General features: G+C 41.4%; 1 protein-coding gene and 1 long non-coding RNA gene across 32 annotated transcripts in view; one reads left to right on the top strand and one right to left on the bottom strand.

Annotated features, from left to right (window-relative positions):
• Positions 1 to 19,678, bottom strand: part of DLGAP1 (DLG associated protein 1) — a 1,035,773-nt gene that overhangs the window by 140,414 nt on the left and 875,681 nt on the right. The window lies entirely within an intron of this gene.
• LOC128929371 (uncharacterized) lies at positions 1,664 to 7,070 on the top strand. The gene is made up of 2 exons (XR_008475787.2): positions 1,664 to 6,698; positions 6,922 to 7,070. It is a non-coding gene; the product is annotated as an uncharacterized LOC128929371 (long non-coding RNA).

Genomic DNA, 19,678 nt, shown 5'->3' with positions numbered 1-19,678 from the left:
CAAAACAAAAAAATTAGCCCAGCCTGGTGGCACATGCCTGTGGTCCCAGCTACTTGGGGGACTGAGGTGGGAGGATAACTTTTGCCTGAGGTTGAGGCTATGATGAGTAGTAATCATGCCAGTGTGCTCCAGCCTGGGCTAGAGTGTGACCCTGTCTCAAAACAAACAAACAAAAAAAGGCCAGGCACGGTGGCTCACACCTGTAATCCTAGCACTTTGGGAGGCTGAGGTAGGAAGATTGCTTGAGCCCAGGAATTCAAGATGAGCCTGGTAAACATGGAAAAACCCAGTCTCTACAAAAAATACAAAAATTAGCTGGGAATGGTGGTGGGCGTCTGTAGTCCCAGCTACTCAGGAGGCTGAGGTGGGAGGATCACTTGAACCTAGGAGGTCAAGGTTTCAGTGATTGGAGATAACACCACTGCACACTACCCTACTGGGTGACAGGGCAGGACCCTGACTTTAAAAAAAAAAAGGAAAGAAAAGAAGTCTGGGCACAGTGGCTATAATCCCAGTACTTTGGGAAGCCAAAGTGGGCAGATCACTTGAGGTCAGGAGTTCGAGACCAGGCTGGCCAACATGGAAAAACCCTGTCTCTACTAAAAATACAAAAATTAGCTTGGTGGTTCATGCCTGTAATCCCAGCTACTTGGGAGGGTGCAGCTGGAGAATCATTCGAACCCACGAGGTAGAGGTCGCACCACTGCACTCTAGCCTGGGCAACAGAGCAAGACTCTGTCTCAAAAGAAAAGATATTTGAAGCAAGACTGTGGTGATGGTTGTACAACTCTGTGGGCACATTAAAAAATGCTGAATTGTACACTTTAAACAGGTAAATTTTATGATATATGAATCATTCTTGAATAAAGTCATTTACAATTTAACTTTGAAAGAATTATATGGTCTCATGAAAGTAGTGCTAATATTTTATTAGTGTTAGCAACTTTTTTTAAAATTAGAGATGAGGGCTCACTATGTTGCCCAGGCTGGTCTTGAACTCCTGAGCTTAAGTGATCCTCCTGCCTCAGCCTCCCAAGTGCTAGGATTATAGGAGTGAGCCACCACACCTGGCCTAGTGCTATTAATTTTTTTCAGTTGTTTCCAGTATGTGACTACTAACACAATGCTCTTGAGAAGAACAGATTGGAGAAATTTTAGGCTTCTGAACTCAGGGAAGGCACGGACTGAGTCCCAGGCATGCAAATGCAGTCAGTGAATTTGTTCAGTTCAATGTGTTGTCAGTTTCCTTGGCTTTTCACCCCCAAGTACAGATCCATGAGGTAGGGAATGTTATGCATATAATGCTTGCTTTCTTATCCCCCATCTTTCGTCTCCTCCCACACTGTACAGTCCTACACGCCATCCAGATGTTCTAACAGGTGGGCATATCAGAATCTTGAGGAGGAAGAAAGTGAAGAGCAGGTAGTTTTTGTAATTTGAAAAAACATACAGTAGTTTGTCTTGTAATATAATATTTTGTTGAGGGGCATTTCTTCTTTTTCTGCTATGTATATATTTTTTGGAGATGGGGTCTTTGTTGTCCAGGCTGCAGTGCAGTAACGTGATATCTCACTGCAACCTCTAACTCCTCAACTCAATTCATCCTCCCAAGTAGCTGGGACTGCCCATCTAATATCTCTGATATATATATATATATATATATATATATATATACACACATATATAATCTGATATATATATATACATATGTAATCTGATATATATATATATACACATATATAATCTGATATATATATGTGTATATATATATATATTTAGATGGAGTCTCACTCTGTTGCCCAGGCTGGAGTGCAATGGTGTGATCTTGGCTCACTGCAACCTCCACCTCCTGGGTTCCAGTGACTTTCCTGCTACAGACTCCCAAGTAGCTAGGATGGCAGGTATGTACCACACTCGGCTAATTTTTGTATTTTTAGTAGAGACGGGTTTCACCATGTTGGCCAGGCTGGTCTTGAACTCCTTACCTCAAGTGATCTGCCCACCTTGGCCTCCCAAAGTGCTGGGATTACAGGCGTGAGCTACCACACCCAGCCTTCTGCTCTATTCTTTTTTTTTTTTTTGAGACAGAGTCTTGCTCTTTGCTCAAGCTGGAGTGCAGTGGCATGATCCTGGCTCACTGCAAACTCTGCCTCCCAGGTTCAAGTGATTCTCCCGTCTCAGCCTCCTGAGTAGCTGAGATTACAGGGGTGTCCACCATGCTCAGCTGATTTTTGTGTTTTTAGTAGAGACGAGGTTTCAACATGTCGGCCAGGCTGGTCTTGTACTCCTGACTTAAAGTGATCCACTTGCCTCAGCCTCCCAATGTGCTGGGATTACAGGCATGAGCCACCGTGCCCAGCCTATTCTTAAAGAATAATTACAAAATGAACATCCTGAAACCACCATGTAGGCCAAGCTATAGAATGCCCTCACACGCCGAGCCTGCAGGTTACATTCCCTCTGCATCTTTTCCCTGTTACAAACTCCTCCTATCCCAGAAGTAACCACTCTGCTGATGTTGGTCATTTTCTTACCTGTACTACTTCTGCATGCATTCCTAAACAATATAGCTTAATTATGCCTGGTTTTGAACTTTAAATTAAAGGAAGCATACTACAGGTATGTATTCTTCTGTGTTTTGCTTCGTTTACTTAATGTTGTAGGTTGATTCACCTATATTGTTAGTACATATGACTTATCAATTTCCATTGCTATATGAAAATACCATTTCACTGCATGGAAATAAGCAGTAAAATATGGCAGGGCGAGGTGGCTCACACTTGTAATCCCAGAACTTTCGGAGGCCTGCATGGGGTGGATTATTTGAGGTCAGAAGTTCGAGACCAGCCGGCCAACATAGTGAAACCCCATCTCTACTGAAAATACAAAAATCAGCCGGGAATGGTGGCTCAAGCCTGTAATCCCAGCACTTTGGGAGGCCGAGGGGCATGGATCCTGAGGTCAAGAGATCGAGACCATCCTGGTCAACATGGTGAAACCCCGTCTCTACTAAAAAATACAAAAAATTAGCTGGGCATGATGGTGTGTGCCTGTAATCCCAGCTACTCAGGATGATGAGGCAGGAGAATTGCCTGAACCCAGGAGGCAGAGGTTGTGGTGAGCTGAGATCACGCCATTGCACTCCAGCCTGGGTAACAAGAGTGAAACTCGGTCTCAAAAAAAAACTATAAAACAAAAATCAGCTGAGCGTGGTGGCGGACACCTGTAATCCCAGCTACTCGGGAGGCTGAGACAGGAGAATCACTTGAATCCAAGAGATGGAGATTGCAGTGAACCAAGATCATGCCACTGCACTGCAGCCTGGGCAACAAAGATTAAAACTCCGTCTCAAACAACAACAAAAAGAATAAAAATACATTTTACTGTAGATGAATATTTAGGGTATTTTGGTATTTGAACAATGACACCATGAACATTACTGTCCTGTATTTGGCACACAAGTAAAAGACTTTTCTAGGAAATGTTTGGGTTGTTTGCTATGAGTTTCTTCATAATGTCAAATAATTTTTTTTTAAAGTGTATATACATTTAAAAAAATGTATGTAGTCCCAATATACACTCCCATAACAGTAGATGAGAATTCCTATTGCTGTGCATCTTTGCCAATATTTGATATTGTTACAGTTTATAATTTTTTTGTTTTTTGAGATGGAGTTTTGCTCTTCTTGCCCAGCCTGGAATGAAGTGGCACGACGATCTTGGCTCACCGCAACCTCCACCTCCCAGATCCCAGCAATTCTCCTGCCTCAGCCTCCCGAGTAGCTGGGATTACAGGCATGTGCCACCATGCCCTGCTAATTTTGTATTTTTAGCAGAGACGGAGTTTCTCCATGTTGGTTAGTCTTGTCTGGAACTTCTGACCTCAGGTGATCCCCTCGCCTTGGCCTCCCAAAGTGCTGGAATTATAGGCGTGAGCCACCATGCCCAGCCACATTTTATAATTTTTTGTGTCCAGGAACAGTGGTTCACACCTAAAATCCCAGCAGTTTGGAGGTCAAGACAGTAGTTTGAGACTAGCTTGGGCAACATAGCAAGACCTCATCTCTAAAAAAAAAAAAAATAGCTGGGTACTTCATATTTTCATATACTTTTTCTTATTTCATCTCCTATATGTTTTTGATAAATACAAGTTGCAAGTAGTTTGTTTATTGATTTTATATCTAGCAAACTTGCTAAAATTTTGAATAAATTTTAGTAATTTTTCTGTAGATTCCTCGGGATTTACGGGTGTGTAATTTTATCATCTGTTAAGAATGTCAATTTTCTTTTCTTTTTCTTTTTTTTTTTTTTGAGACAGAGTCTTGCTCTGTCTCCCAGGCTGGAATACAGTGGTGAGATCTTGGCTCACTGCAACCCCCACCTCCCAAGTTCAAGCGATTCTCCTGCCTCAGCCTCCCAAGTATCTGGGATTACAGGTGTGCACCACCATGCCTGGCTAATTTTTTTTTCTTTTTTAAATGGAATTTTGCTCTTGTTCCCCAGGCTGGAGTACAATGGTGTGATCTTGGCTCACTGCAACTTCTGCTTCCTGGGTTCAAGCAGATTCTCCTGTCTCAACCTCCTGAGTAGCTGGGATTACAGGTGCCTATCACTATGCCTGGCTAATTTTTGGTATTTTTAGTAAAGACTGGGGTTTCAAGGGCCGGGCGCGGTGGCTCAAGCCTGTAATCCCAGCACTTTGGGAGGCCGAGGCGGGTGGATCATGAGGTCAACAGATCGAGACCATCCCAGTCAACATGGTGAAACCCCGTCTCTACTAAAAATACAAAAAATTAGCTGGGCATGGTGGTGCGTGCCTGTAATCCCAGCTACTCAGGAGGCTGAGGCAGGAGAATTGCCTGAACCCAGGAGGCGGAGGTTGCGGTGAGCCGAGATCGCGCCATTGCACTGCAGCCTGGGTAACAAGGACGAAACTCCGTCTCACAAAAAAAAAAAAAAAAAAAAAAAAAAGACTGGGGTTATTTGTGGCCTAGTAAAATTGTTTTTGTTTTCTGTAGAGGATTATCATTTGAAAATATATCATTTATGGCTTGAAGTTTTTTGAACCATTCAGATGCTGTAAATTTGGGCTGAGGTTTGAATGAGAGCTCATGGTTACAACTTCTCATGAATAGATAATCCCCAAGGGACCAAGACAATGTTTGTTTTTGTGTTTTGAGTTGAGGTGGGGAGTGGATCATATGGCGATGACTACCTTCTGGTTCATCCTTACCTTTAGGGCATAATCTTTTTGGGGTGCCAGGTTTATGGGACAGAATTTTCCTCTTAGGCTATGCCTTCGGCAAGATTTGGGCTTTAAAGTCTGCTTCTACCTACTCTAGGAGACCATCAAAGCTGAATATCAACCTGAATAGATAGGGAGGGGAGAGCTTTGATGCTTCCCTTAGGGGAATTTATCAGAATTAAGAGTGGAAGGTGGTGATTTCTGTCAGGGATAATTATGTATATATATGTACAGTATATAAAAACATAGCTTGGATTTTTTTTAAAAGTTGAGAAACACTATTCTGTAATTGTATTAAATCCTGTTTTCTAAAATTTCACTGAAATTGCAATTCTACAAATTCTGTAATAAAGTTCTTTTATATTTTGTGATTCCTTAGATAATGTGCTGAAAACTATAGATAACTTTTCTCCAGAGATAATTCACATATGCACACCTATAATTGCAGATGGTTTAAGAGATCCTCTAAAGTACATTCATGGAGTCAGTGTAAGAACGTAAGCTCTAAAAGGCCGGGCATGGTGGCTTGCATCTGTAATCTCAGCACTTTGGGAGGCCGAGGCAGGTGGATCACCTGAGGTTGGGAGTTCGAGACCAGCCTGACTAACATGGAGAAATGGCTGTCTCTACTAAAAATACAAAATTAGCCAGGCGTGGTGTCACATGCCTGTAATCCCAGCTACTCGGGAGGCTGAGACAGGAGAATCGCTTGAACCCAGGAGGCAGAGGTTGCGGTGAGCTGAGATCACACCATTGTACTCCAGCCTGGGCAACAAGAGCAAAACTCCATCTCCAAAAAAGAAAAAAAAAAAAAAGAAAGTAAGCTCTAAAAATACTGGATAACGACTTGAATTTCCAAAAATAAAGAATAGTTAAATAAGTATGGCCATGCATGAAAACAGAATTTTATGAAGACATTAGAAAGAAGGTAACTTTATATATACCAATATAGATAGATGCTAAAGATACAATTTCAAGTAAAAAGAGCAAGTTGCAGAGCATACTAGAATAATTTTGTTTGTATACATATTATGCATGTTATGATTCCATTTGTGTATGTGTATGGAAAATATCTGGATTACACAAGAAATTTGGACAAAGTGGCTGGATGAGTATTATGGAGACTTTTTTCTTTTCTTTTTTTTTTTTTTTTGAGACAGAATTTCGCTGTTGTTACCCAGACTGGAGTGCAATGGCGCAATCTCGGCTCACTGCAACCTCTGCCTTTTGGGTTCAAGCAATTCTCCTGCCTCAGCCTCCCGAGTAGCTGGGACTACAGGCGCGCACTACCATGCCCAGCTAATTTTTGTATCTTTAGTAGAGACGGGGTTTCACCTTGTTGACCAGGATGGTCTCGATCTCTTGACGTCATGATCCACCCGCCTCGGCCTGCCAAAGTGCTGAGATTGTAGGCGTGAGCCACTGCGCCCGGCCTGAGACTTTTTTCTTTAAAGTAAGTTATCTTTGAACATCTCCTTCACCTAAATTTGTATAAATGTTTTGGACATATTAAATAAAAATAAAGCTAATTAAAAGATGAATCTTTTTTGTAATATATGTTTTATTTATAATCTACTCCAAAGAAAAAAGTGACTTTGTGTTTATTGCTATTCAGATGAGATCCTTTCCTGTAGCTGAAAACTTTGATCTCCCTTTCCTTCTTTGTTTATCTAAAGGTTAAAAGACAGTTTTGGACTTTCCATCCTGACTTGACTCATCATTGGTTGATCATCTTGCTTTTGATTCTCCTCTTCAAGTTTTCCATTTCTTATTTATGTGTAATGCCCTGACATTATAAGAATAAAATCCAGATATATGTAAATTATATTGAGAATATTGCCTTCATTTCTATACGAATTTGCTTAATTTATGCTCTTTTAAGTCACACTTTATGATTTTAATACAAACTGGTTCATGGATTGTTAATTCAAATTATGCTGTTACAGTCAACCACACGAGATGAGGTAATTGGAAAGATACCATGTTCTTACATAATGATCTCGGTCACTGAAGGACTCTCCCTGTCATGGATTTGTACAGATGAATTTATTTGAGGGTGAACAAAGTAATTCTAATCTTTACCAAACATTAAATTTTCTACTTGATATTTCAACTTAATGACATCCAATTTTTTTTTAAGCAGAGCAAATTTTCTAACTTAATTATCTGATATTTATGAGGCATGTTGGATAACGTTAGAAAAGAGACATTTTTCCTGACTTCTGTTACGGCAGGGTTTGGAATGAAGTAGGGAAATGTGTATAATAAACATAGAAATCACTACAATGAAAGATACATGAAATGTCCAAATATTCTCTTCTACTGACCACGGAAAGTTCGTATACAAACCAGTCAAGCGTCTGGTTGTCTGTCCCATTTTTTTTGTCAGTAAATAGGAACTCCACCTTCTTGCCCAACTCATTCATTCATTCCTGCAACAGTGGGTGTGGTGGCCTCTGCTGTGACTGGCTGAGGACAACCTCCTGGGGACCAGGGAAGCTGCTGGGGATGTACTTTAATGAGAATACTTACCAGCAGATGGCCACCATCTCCGGCTTGCAATCAGTTATTTGCTAATGACTTCCTTATGTTTAACCCAACTCTGTCTTGCAATGTAACCCCCTTACTTTGAATTCTAATATTCCAAAAGAAAGAAACTGGCAATCTCCAGTTTGTAAGCCCCCCTTCTTCCCCTCATAACTATGTTTCAATAGTCAGCCATTCCATGAATTCAATGTTCTCATCCCATGGATGACCTTGGTCTTGACAGGCCTTCCTCAATAATCACTGGATTTTCTGCCTCTAATCCAAACAAACCCTTCCTAATTCACTCTCCGAAATGCCTTCTGAGTTGTATTTTGAAGAGATAAACTCAATCACTTAATTCACTGGCTTAAAGATCTTCAGTGGCTCCTCATTTCCTAAAGAATGAAGTCCAAATTCCTTGTCTGGATTTTGACAGTTCAACCCTTTATCCTCTGCCTCTTCCTATTCCCTCCCCACATACCTTTTGCTTTTTTCTCCAATATGTGTGTGTTCCTGCTTCCCTGGCTTACCACATGCAGCCCCTTCTGCTCGGAATTTTCACCTTCCCTTTCTTTACCTGGCCAATTCCTATTATATCTTCAGATGTGCTGCCACCTCTCCTGTGAGGTGTTCCTGGGTTATCCACTTTGTCTCTGTGCTCTCTTAGCCTTTAAAGTCTGTCTCTTACACCTTTCATTCACAAATGATAGATTTCTGTCTCCCCAAGAGATCAGAAACCATGTCCTCACTGTTTCTGAGTCCAGACCCTACACAGTGCCTGGTTCAATAGAATTTTTTTTTTTCAATTATATTTTTGCACATCATTTTTTGCTTTTTTGTTTTTTGAGACAGAGTCTCGCTGTCTCCTAGACTGGAGTGCATGGCGTGATCTCTGCTCACTGTAACCTTCACCTTCTGGTTCAAGCGATTTTCCTGCTTCAGCCCCTTGAGTACCTGGGACTATAGACGTGTGGCACAACGTATGGCTAATTTTCATATATTTTAGTAGAGACGTGGTTTCTCTGTTGGCCAGATTTGTCTCAAACTCCTGACCTCAAGTGATTCACCCTTCTCGGCTTTCCAAAGTGCTGGGATTATAGGCATGAGCCACCATGCCTGCCCAACTTTTAATGTCTTAAATGAATTCATATGTCTTTCTAAGGGAACCCAATCTTTTCCTAAGAACAAAACTGAACTATCACAAAATGAACCTCTGGATGTGCCTGATTACCCAAGAGGCAACAATGATACCCCATCCTTTTGATCGCTGTAAAATGTTGCAGTGTATGTTTATGGATATTTGTAGGGATACTGAGTGAGCAAGAAAGGGGCAAAGGCTGATCAAGGAATCTCATTTTTTCTTAATTTTAAGACCCACAATCTGGTAATATAAAATGAAAAGTGCAAATCCCTAGGCAAGTCTCCATCTGAGGCTCTCCTCTTGTTTGCCTTCTAGAAATATGTTTAGTTTATTTGGTAAAGGAGCCACACTTTGCTCCTGGTAGCACTTTCCTGTGTCTATAATTTTGCTCTTTTAAAATGTTTTTCTAGGCCAGGCGCAATGGCTCACAACTATAATCCCAGGACTTTGGGAGGCTGAGGTGGGAGGACTGCCTGAGTCCAGGAGTTTAAGACCAACCTGGGCAACATGGCAAAACCTTGTCTCCCCAACCAACAAGAACAACAAAAAAATTAGCTGGAAATGGTGGCACACAACTAACTGTAGTTCCAGCTACTCAGGATGCTGAGGTGAGAGGATTGATTGAATCTAGGAGGTCAAGGGTTCAATAAGCCATGATCCAAGTCACTGTATTCCAGCTTAGGCAACAGAGTGAGATACTGTATTAAAAAATAAAAATAAAAAACTAGTTCTTTAAATATGATATCAATATAATAGAGTTTTGTTAAGAACTTATCGAATTCCAAATACATTAGAAAGACTAATGCCTGACTTACGTTGCTTTGGCACCTAAAGTATAGTATTTTCAATTCATAAATCTATGGTATGTTGCATTATCATAATTGTAGGTTTTTGTGCTAAATAGATTTTTTTTTTTTTTTTTGAGACAGTGTCTCACTCCATTACATTGGCTGGAGTGCAGTGGTGCGATCATAGCTCACTGTAGCCTTGACCTCATGGGCTCAAGTGATCCTCCTGCCTCAGCCTCCTGAGTGTCTACCACTATGAACTTGTACCACTATACCTAGCTAATTTAAAAAAATCTTTTGTGAAGATAGGGTCTCATGGTATTGCCCAGGCTGTTCTTGAACTCCTGGCCTCAATTGATCCTCCCACCTCAGCCTCCCAAACTGTTGGGATTACAGGTGTGAGCCAAAATGCTTGTCTTATTTTTTTTCCCATCTTGTGTATGTGTGAGAGAGAGGGAGACAAGAGTCTTACTCCATCACCCAGACTGGAGTGCAATGGCATGATCTCAGCTCAATGCGACTCTGCCTCCCAGGTTCAAACAATTCTCTTGCCTCAGTCTCCCAAGTAGCTGAGATTACAGATCCCCACCACCACACCCAGATAATTTTTTTTTTTTTTTTTTTGTATTTTTAGTAGAGACGGGGTTTCGCCATGTTGGGTCTTGAACTCCTGACCTCAAGTGATTTGCCTGCCTCGGTCTCCCAAAGTGCTGGGATTACAGGTGTGAGCCACTGCGCCTGGCCCATCTTGTGGTTTTATACTTTGTTTTTTCTCTCTCAGTCACATTAATGTACATCTTACTGCCTTGGATGTCCGCTTTTTAATGAAATATTTATATTTTATAAAGATCACAATGACTATTCTGTTAATCTTACATTTTTTAAAGTGTGAACATTTTAAGAATAATACCACATTCCTGAGGCATTCTGTACTCTCTGTTTTTAACATCAGTAAAACATTCAATATCATCAATACTTGATACCATTAATATTTGATTCCTGTATTACCAGAACAGCTCTAGATGAGTCTGATCATAGCATGAAGTTCAATAAAATCCTAAAATGGTCACAATGGCTTATGGCATCAAAGTGGATTTAATAAGATAAGGTTGCAGTCATTGAATAAATCTCATTTCCTTTCATTCACTGTATCCAACCACACTTAGTGGTAAGTCCACAAGAGCTCAAAAAATAATGCTACACTGTGCCTTTGTTTCAGCTTTTTACCGTCATTGGTTTTGAAAACAAAAGTCTGGCCAGGCATGGCTCACGTCTGTAATCCCAGCACTTCGGGAGGCTGAGGTGGACAAATCACTTGAGGTCAGGAGTTCGAGACCAGCCTGGCCAAAATGGTGAAACCCTGTCTCTACTAAAAATACAAAAATTAGCTGGACATGGTAGCACGTGCCTGTAGTTTCAGCTACTTGGGAGGCTGAGGCTGGAGAATCACTTAAACCCATGAGGTGGAGGTTGCAGTGAGGCAAAATCATGCCATTGCACTCTAGCCTGGGAGACCACAAGACTCAGTCTCAAAAAGAGGAAAGAAAAGAAAAATCCCCAAAGCTGTGAACCATGACCTGGGTGCTATTAGCAGCGTCCAGATGAGCCTGTACAGAAGCACAGGAAAAGCACGAACGTGCCGCTTTGTGCAGACAGTGCAGCCATTGGCTGTCACAGGGTTAGAATTTTGTATAGGAATCACAGCCCATTGGCTTCAAATCTGATCACATATGAAGTTTCCAAAGGGCCAGCTTGGCATAATATCAGATTATGCCAAAGCATAAAAAGCCTCTGAAATCCTGATGCAGGTGATGATGAAGTAACCGTTTGGTGAACATAATACACCATTGAACATAACTGTTTTGCTACACAGACTTGCCTTTTAAATTGATTAGCCTAGTGAGATAGGGTACTTGATTTGCCTAGTGAGATAGGTATTTTTTTTGTATCCCTCACAGCTCCTAGGATAGTAGTGTCTTCCTTGTGATAGGTGCTTCATACATATTTATTTTTTAAAAATAAAGAGATATAGGGGCAACTTGGTGTAAAAGTCTGACTTAAGGACTGCTCTGGGCTAAGTACCATGTTGTCCTGTTCTCTTCTCACTCCAAGCTACATGCCAAAGTCCTTGATCTGTAGCCCAAGCAATAGAGAATGGTCCACTCTTAGGTGTAAAACCAGATTTCTTTCCAACATGCAATAATAGTATTCAATCTCCAAAAGCACTTCCAGGAAAGTCAGGATCTGACACACAGCAAGACACACAGCAGCAGGTGCTCTCAGCTTGGGTCTGAAATGAATTATTGGTTGAACAAGTGATGGAAACCAACAAACCTCCCAAACTGAGGAGAAATGAAATACATGGAGACACTGGCCGATCAGGCCCTAGGGGTGGTTCCCGTGAACCACTGCTGCACCCAGGACCCCAGGGTTATCACAGCGGATCCTGTGCTCTTCCTATACCGCGCCTGCAAATGAAAGATGTTTCCTAGTTGAGGGCCAAAGACATGACGATCAAGGCCCAAAGCGGAGCAACCCTGCAGCTTCCCGTGCTTTGCAGCAAACCCTTATGTCCAGAATCATTCTCCTTTCTCTGTCAATACAACTACTGCAACTCTTACAAGTACTATCATCATTTATTGAGCGCATACAATGTGCCATACATTGTCCTAAGACCTTATCGTGTGTTATACAATTTAATCCTTCCTATTATTGTCATTCCAATTTTTAATGAGGAAAGAGAGGCACAGAGAAGTCAGTCAGTTTGCCAGCAGTCACATGGCTACTATGCAGGAGGGCCAGGATTCAAACCCAAGTAATCAGAGTCTAGAACTAAATTCTTAACAACGGCACTGCACAACATATTTCCTTCACTAGGCAGAGCAAACGAGATTACACCAGTATTCCATAAAAGTAAGACAATGTGTTACTTTTGTATTATATATGTAAGACAATATATAATACTACTCTGTGTGCATGTACATATATTGCTTCTTAATTACATATAACGGCTGGGCACTGTGGCTCATGCCTGTAAACCCAGCATTTTGGGAGGCTGAGGCAGGTAGATCACGAGGTCAGGAGATAGAGATAATCCTGGCCAACATGGTGAAACCCGGCTCTACTAAAATACAAAAAACTAGCTAGGCGTGGTGGCATGTGCCTGTAGTCCCAGCTACTCAGGAAGCTGAGGCAGGGGAATCTCTTGAACCCGGAGTTGCAGTGAGCCGAGATCATGCCACTGAACTCCAGCCTGGTGACAGAACGAGAATCCATCTCAAAAAAAAAAAATTACATATAACTAGTATTACATATTATATTGTAATTATTTATTAATGTATATTACAAAGAATTCTAGGGGTACTCATTCCATTGAAAATAAGACAATAGGCCAGGTGTGCAGTGGCCCACGCCTGTAATCCCAGCACTTTGGGAGGCCAAGGTGGGCAGATCACCTGAGGTCAGGAGTTCGAGACCAGCCTGACCAACATGGAGAAACCCTGTCTCTACTAAAAATACAAAATTAGCCGGGTGTTGGTGGTGCATGCCTCTAATCTCAATTCCTCTGTAACCTGGGAGGCAGAGGTTGCTGTGAGCTGAGATTGTACTTCAGCCTGGGCAACAAGAGCCAAACTCTGTCTCAAAAAAAAAAAAAAGAAAACAATGTACACATATATGTGTATACAAACACATAGTATATAATACTGTCTTCTTTGGTAACAATCGTAGATTGGTTTTTCTGTAATAAATTCATGATAACAAATAGTTACATTCCACTCTACAGTTTGAAAGTCCTTATACCTCATCACCTCAGCCACACAGCCGTCCCGTAAAGGCACAGAACAGGCAGTTGTCTCATATGTACTGTGGACGCTGGGCCTAGGCTTCTGAGCCTTTTAAGAAGATGCAAATATTTGAGTCTTGAAAAAGGGGTTACTGGCTTTAAACCATGAATAGAAAACTGCAAAATCCAAACTAATAAAAATTTGGTTAAGTGCCTTTGGACACTAAATTTCTTACCGGTCTCCCTGGGACAGTGCTGCTTCTGTTCTGTCTTCAGTGTTCTGTCTCCACTAACATCTAGGTCCCCTTCTTAAACAGTGTTACATAGACCAGTGCCCGTGTTCACTTACCTGAGGTCCATTGTCATTATCTATGAACACTCCACCGCAACTCCCTCACCCCATCGCATGAGATTGTGCCTGGAAGCATTGGTACTGCAGGTTGACTATCCCTTATCCAAAATGCTTGGGACTAGAACTGCTTTGGATTTCAGATCTCTTTAAATTTTTGGAATATTTGCATTATTCTTACTGATTGAGCATCCCAAATCTGAGAAACCCAAATCCAAAATGATCCAATGAGTACTTCCTTTGAGCATCGTGTCAGTGCTCAAAAAGATCTTGGAGCATTTTGGATTTCAGATGTTTGAATTTGGGATGCTTACCTGGTATAGGTAAACGTGAGATTTCACTATGTGCCATCTCCCTTAGATAGTTTCAGCTGCTTTACCCTATCTGGAGACAAGTGTACTGAAAAGGCGGGTACGACTGTGGATGCCTCCAAGGACTCAGTTATGACTCACTCAGTCCTGGGTTTGAAATTTATGACCTTGAGCTAGTACCTCTTCTGTGCCTTTTTTTTGGTTTTCTTGTCTATAAATCAAAGGATAATAAAAGTAGCTACTGAGTTGTGAAGTATTAATGAGATACAATATGCCTTGCCTTTGCTTGCATAATTATGACCATATTATAAAGTACTCAACAAATGTTAGCTCTTTGTGTCATTATAAGCTTTCATATTGTCTTGATAAGATACGTTCTTTGTCCAGAACTTAAATAAGCACACCCAAGAGCTAAGCATTTTAATATACTGCTGGTGGGAGTACAAAAGACACAGCCCCTAGAGAGGAGGCTACAGCAATGTCTAGTAAGACTAGATAATCATTGACAGTTTGACCCAACAATTCAACTTCCAGGCGTTTATTTGAAGATAAGCCTCCCCACATATGAAACAACTACACTCAAGTTATTCATTGTGGCATTATTGGCTACAGCAAAACATTGGAAATTGCTCATCTACAGAAGCTCATGTGAGTGAATTGTAGTACCATCACCCAATAGACTACCATGTAACCCTAGCAAAGAAGGGAGAAGATTTTTACAAAATGATTTCCAGAATATACTATAGAATTTTGACAGAAAGAAAGACAGATAGTCAAGATCAAAGGGGTCTTCTCCCTAATACATAACTTCAAGAAATCAGTAAGAAAAGGACTATCTGCCAGGTGCGGTGGTTCATGCCTGTAATCCCAGTACTTTGAGAAGTCAAGGTGGGCGGATCACCAGGTCAGGAGATTGAGACCATCCTGGCACAAAATATTAGCCAAGTGTGGTGACACACGCCTGTAGTCCCAGCTACTTCGGAGGCTGAGGCAGGAGAATTGCTTGAACCCAGGAGGTGGAGCTTGCAGTGAGCCAAGATTGCGACACTGCACTCCATTCAGCCTGGTGACAGAGCACGATTCCGTCACACACACACACACACACACACACACACACACACACACGACATGTACAAAATGCTCAAGGATGTGACATGACAGTTCATTGAAAAGCAAATAGAAATGACTCAAATATAGGTTCAACATTGCTCGTAATAAGAGTATTACAGACGGAAAACCCAAAAGTTTGATAAGAGTATGTAGATGAAACTATGGAGAAAGAGGCACTTTCAACAGTGCTGGTGGCACTTCCAGCAGTGTCCATTGGGAAAACCTGTGGAGGGTAATTTGGCAGAATTTTGCCAGTGAACAAAGCACGCATCCTTTTCTGATAGCTATAATCAGTGCTCACCCATATTGTACTACCTTCTCCTACCTGACACACAAAAAACTGTACATCTTGGCCTTCCTGAAGTTTGGCAGGGCCTTGTGACTAGTTCTAGCCAATAAAATATAAGTGGAAATAATGTTTGTCACTTTTGGACTAAGGCTGACTCGCTCCTGTGGCAGTGACTGTGAAGGCTGCGGGTTCCAGATGGTGCAGGCACAAGATGGTAGAGCCTCCGGCAGCCTGGGACTCTGAGAGACTGTGTGGAGCAGGAACCTCCTGAGAAACAAACACCATGGGACAGGTAGTAGGGGCTGAAATATTTTTGCTGTCTTTAGTGACAGATTTGAGTGTTGTTTGTTATTGTAGCAAAACGTGACCTCATTAATACAACTTTTGACCTAATAACTCCACTTCAGGGATTGACCCTGAAGACTTTACTGGGGCAAAATTATATGTTTACAATATTATGTATGTATGTATTTGAGATGGAGTTTTGCTCTTGTAGCCCAGGCTGGAGTGCAATGACGTGATCTCGACTTACTGCAACCTACGCCTCCCAGGTTCAAGTGATTCTCCTGCCTCAGCCTCCCAGGTAGCTGGGATTACAGGCATACGCTGCCACCACGCCCAGCTAATTTTTTTGTATTTTTTAGTAGAGACAAGGTTTCTCCATATTAGTCAGGCTGGTTTTGAACTCCTAACCTCAGATGATCTGCCTGCCTTGGCCTCCCAAAGTGTTGGGATTATAGGCGTGAGTTACTGTGCCCAGCCATATTATTTATTAAAGCGGTATATGAAAAACTAAAATATTGGAACTAATCTAAATGTGTGGCAAAGAAGAAATTGGTTACATAAATTCTACTATATCCATATAGTAGAATACTATGTAGCTGCAAAAGGTAATGAGAAAGTTCGCTATGGAAATATGGAAATATTACCAAGACATATTGTTAAGCAAAAAAAGCAAGTTGTACAATAATGTATATAGTATATTATCCTCTGGGTAAAAAAGGGGAAAAACATACTCATAATGTTTAAATATGCAAAAAGCATATATCTTTATAGAAAAAGGAAAATGGATCACGGTAGGTTCCCTGTTATGGAGAATGGAACTGGGTATAGCGTCAATGCATTTTTCCTTTGTATTTTAATTTTTTTGTTTTTGTTTTTTGAGACAGGGTCTCACTCTGTCTTAGCCCAGGCTGAAGTGCAGTGGAGCAGTCACAGTTCACTGCAGCCTGGACTTCCCAAGTGGGAGAATCACCTGAGCCTCCCGAGTAGCTGGGACTACAGGTGCATGCCACCACACCTGGCTAATTTTTGTGTTTTTTTTGTAGAGACAAGGTTTCACCATATGGCCCAGGCTGCCATATTTCAATTGTTGAGCCATGTGAATATGTTTTTTTAATACAGAAAATGAAAAAAAAAAACCCTAAAAATAAATAACATCATTTTCTGGCTACACATTGCCTACAGGAACTTTGAAAATGTATTTCCAACTGACATTTCCGACTTCATGCCTGGCTGTTTTCCCTTGTGGGCATGGAGCTGCAGCCGTATCTGACTCCTGGAGGGCTAGGTGTTTCCATCCTTCTGTCTGTGTGCAGGCTTAGGTCTCCCTCAGTGAGCGCTCGCGTTTGCCTCTGCATAACTTGCAAGACATAGACATCTGCACTGGGCCATCCTTCTGATCCACCCGGGCAGAGTTCCTAGACCTCCTTCTTTTTTCCTTTTTTGAGACGAAATCTTGCTCTGTCACCAGGCTGGAATGCAGTGGCACAATCTCAGCTTACTGCAACCTCCACCTCCCAGGTTCAAGTGATTCCCCTGCCTCAGCCTCCTGAGTAGCTGGGTCTATAGGTGCGCACCACCAGGCCTGGATAATTTTTTTTTTTTTTTTTTGGTATTTTAGTAGAAACAAGGTTTCAACATGTTGGCCAGGATGGCCTTGATCTCTTGACCTCATGATTCTTTCACCTTAGCCTCCCAAAGTGCTGGGATTACAGGCATGAGCCACTGTGCCCGGCCTCCTAGGCTGACTTCTATGTTCACATAATTCCTGTTATCTATTTCTGCCATTGCATGCATTATATTAAGTTATAATGGTCTGTTCATAAATATGCTGCCTTCCCTAGGGAGAAGAACCATGTCTGGTTCATCTTTCCATCTTTCTGTCCCCATGGCCTGGGATAGAGCTTGAGATAGTATAAGCATTTAATAACTTTATCCATGAATCTTGTCACAGATTAATAAGCATGAACCAATAAAGTACAACATGTCATGTTTGGAAACAGTCTTTGTGTGCCTCCTGCCACAGACCTCAGCAGGCTGGATCCTTTACCGCATCGTGCGTTACAAATACTCTACATGGGCTATGATACTGAAAAGCACTGCTACGACCTAAGTCATTTGGCGGTGGTATTTTTCAAACATCCTATTTTTAATTTGACGAGTATTCGCTTGACCAATGCTACTCCAAAACTATATATATATTTAAAGGAGGCCAGGTGTGGTGGCTCATGCCTGTAATCCCAGCACTTTAAGAGGCTAAGGCTGGAAGATAGTTTGAGCCCAGGAGTTCGAGACCAGCCTAGGCAATATAATGAGACCTTATCTCTACAAAAAGAAAAAGTTAGCTGAATGTGATGGCGCACACCTGTGATCCCAGCTACTCGGGAGGCTGAGGTAGAGGAGGATCACTTAAGCCCAGGAGGTCAAGGCTACACTGAGCTGGCATTGCACCACTATGCTTCAGCCTGGGTGAGATCCTGTCTCCAAAGAAAGAAAAAGATAAGAAAACAAAACAAATAAAACCCTCCATACTTAAACCAAAACCATGACCAGATAAAGAAAAGGAAACAGTTGGGAAGATAATTCTAATCATTTTTCTTAAGCGATTTTTATTGTATCAACTTCATTAATTAGATTTCCGCTTGATTACATGTAATAAAATAATACCCAATTTAGTAAAAATTCATGTTATTTAGACACATGATCATTGCTCTTTAAAAAAATATTATAGACCGGGGAGGGTGGCTCATGCCTGTAATCCTAGCACTTTGGGAGGCTGAGGAGGGCGGATCACGAGGTCAGGAGTCCCATACCAGACTGACCAACATGGTGAAACCCTGTCTCCACTAAAAATACAAAATTTAGCCTGGTGGTATGGCATGTGCCTGTAATCCCAGCTACTCAGGAGGCTGAGGCAGGAGAACCACTTGAACCCTGGAGGCAGAGGTTGCAGTGAGCTGAGATCACATCACTGCACTTCAGCCTGGGTGACAGAGTGAGACTCTGTCTCAAAAAAAAAAAAAATTATAACATTAAGCAAAAATAGTAGCATATGAATTTTTTTATAATGTAAATTTTGAGCTCAAGTCATAAAAACAAAAACAATAACAAAACAATATAAATAAATACCTAAAATATATTGAATGCCTACATGCTAAACAGTTTACTAGGTACCTCAACATTATCTGATTTTATTTAAGGTTCTTAATCATCTGAAGTGCTAAGTAGCTTTACCCCATTTTACAGATGAGGAAAGTGTGGTACAGAGAGAGTAGCTTGCTCTAGATTACAACACAGCCAGGAAGTTATGGCTATGAAATTTGAACCTAGGACTGTCCTAACTTTTACTGTTCTATACTTTCTCCCAATATGTGTTCCAAACCCAATATTAGGAGTTCATATCTGAGGAGGGCATATATAAAATCAACAATAAGATACAGAAGGCTAAAAAGGAAATTAAACTTCTGTATCTCTTAACAAGTGCATGTTTAAGAAACACTGTACTCAACAGACATGTACCAGGTCGCCTTCTGCCTTCGCTTCAACACACGTGTTGGTTAAAGCTAAGAAATAACTGAAAATCTGTAATTTCTTTTCTTTTTTTTTTGAGACAAAGTCTCACTCAGTTGCCCAGGCTTGGAATGCAGTGACGTGATCTTGGCTCACTCCAACTTCCGCCTCCCGGGTTCAAGCGATTCTCCTGTCTCAGCTGCCTGAGTAGCTCGGACTACAGGTGTGTGCCACCACACCCGGCTAGTGTTTGTATTTGTAGTAGAGATGGGGTTTCACCATGTTGATCAGGCTGGTCTCAAACTCCTAACCTCAGGTGATCCACCCACTTCGGCCTCTCAAT

The sequence above is a fragment of the Callithrix jacchus genome, chromosome 13, assembly GCF_049354715.1.
Source record: "Callithrix jacchus isolate 240 chromosome 13, calJac240_pri, whole genome shotgun sequence".
In the NCBI taxonomy this organism is placed as follows: domain Eukaryota; kingdom Metazoa; phylum Chordata; class Mammalia; order Primates; family Cebidae; genus Callithrix; species Callithrix jacchus.
The sequence above is the reverse complement of the archived record's forward strand: the minus strand, read 5'-3'. Positions and strand labels throughout refer to the sequence as shown.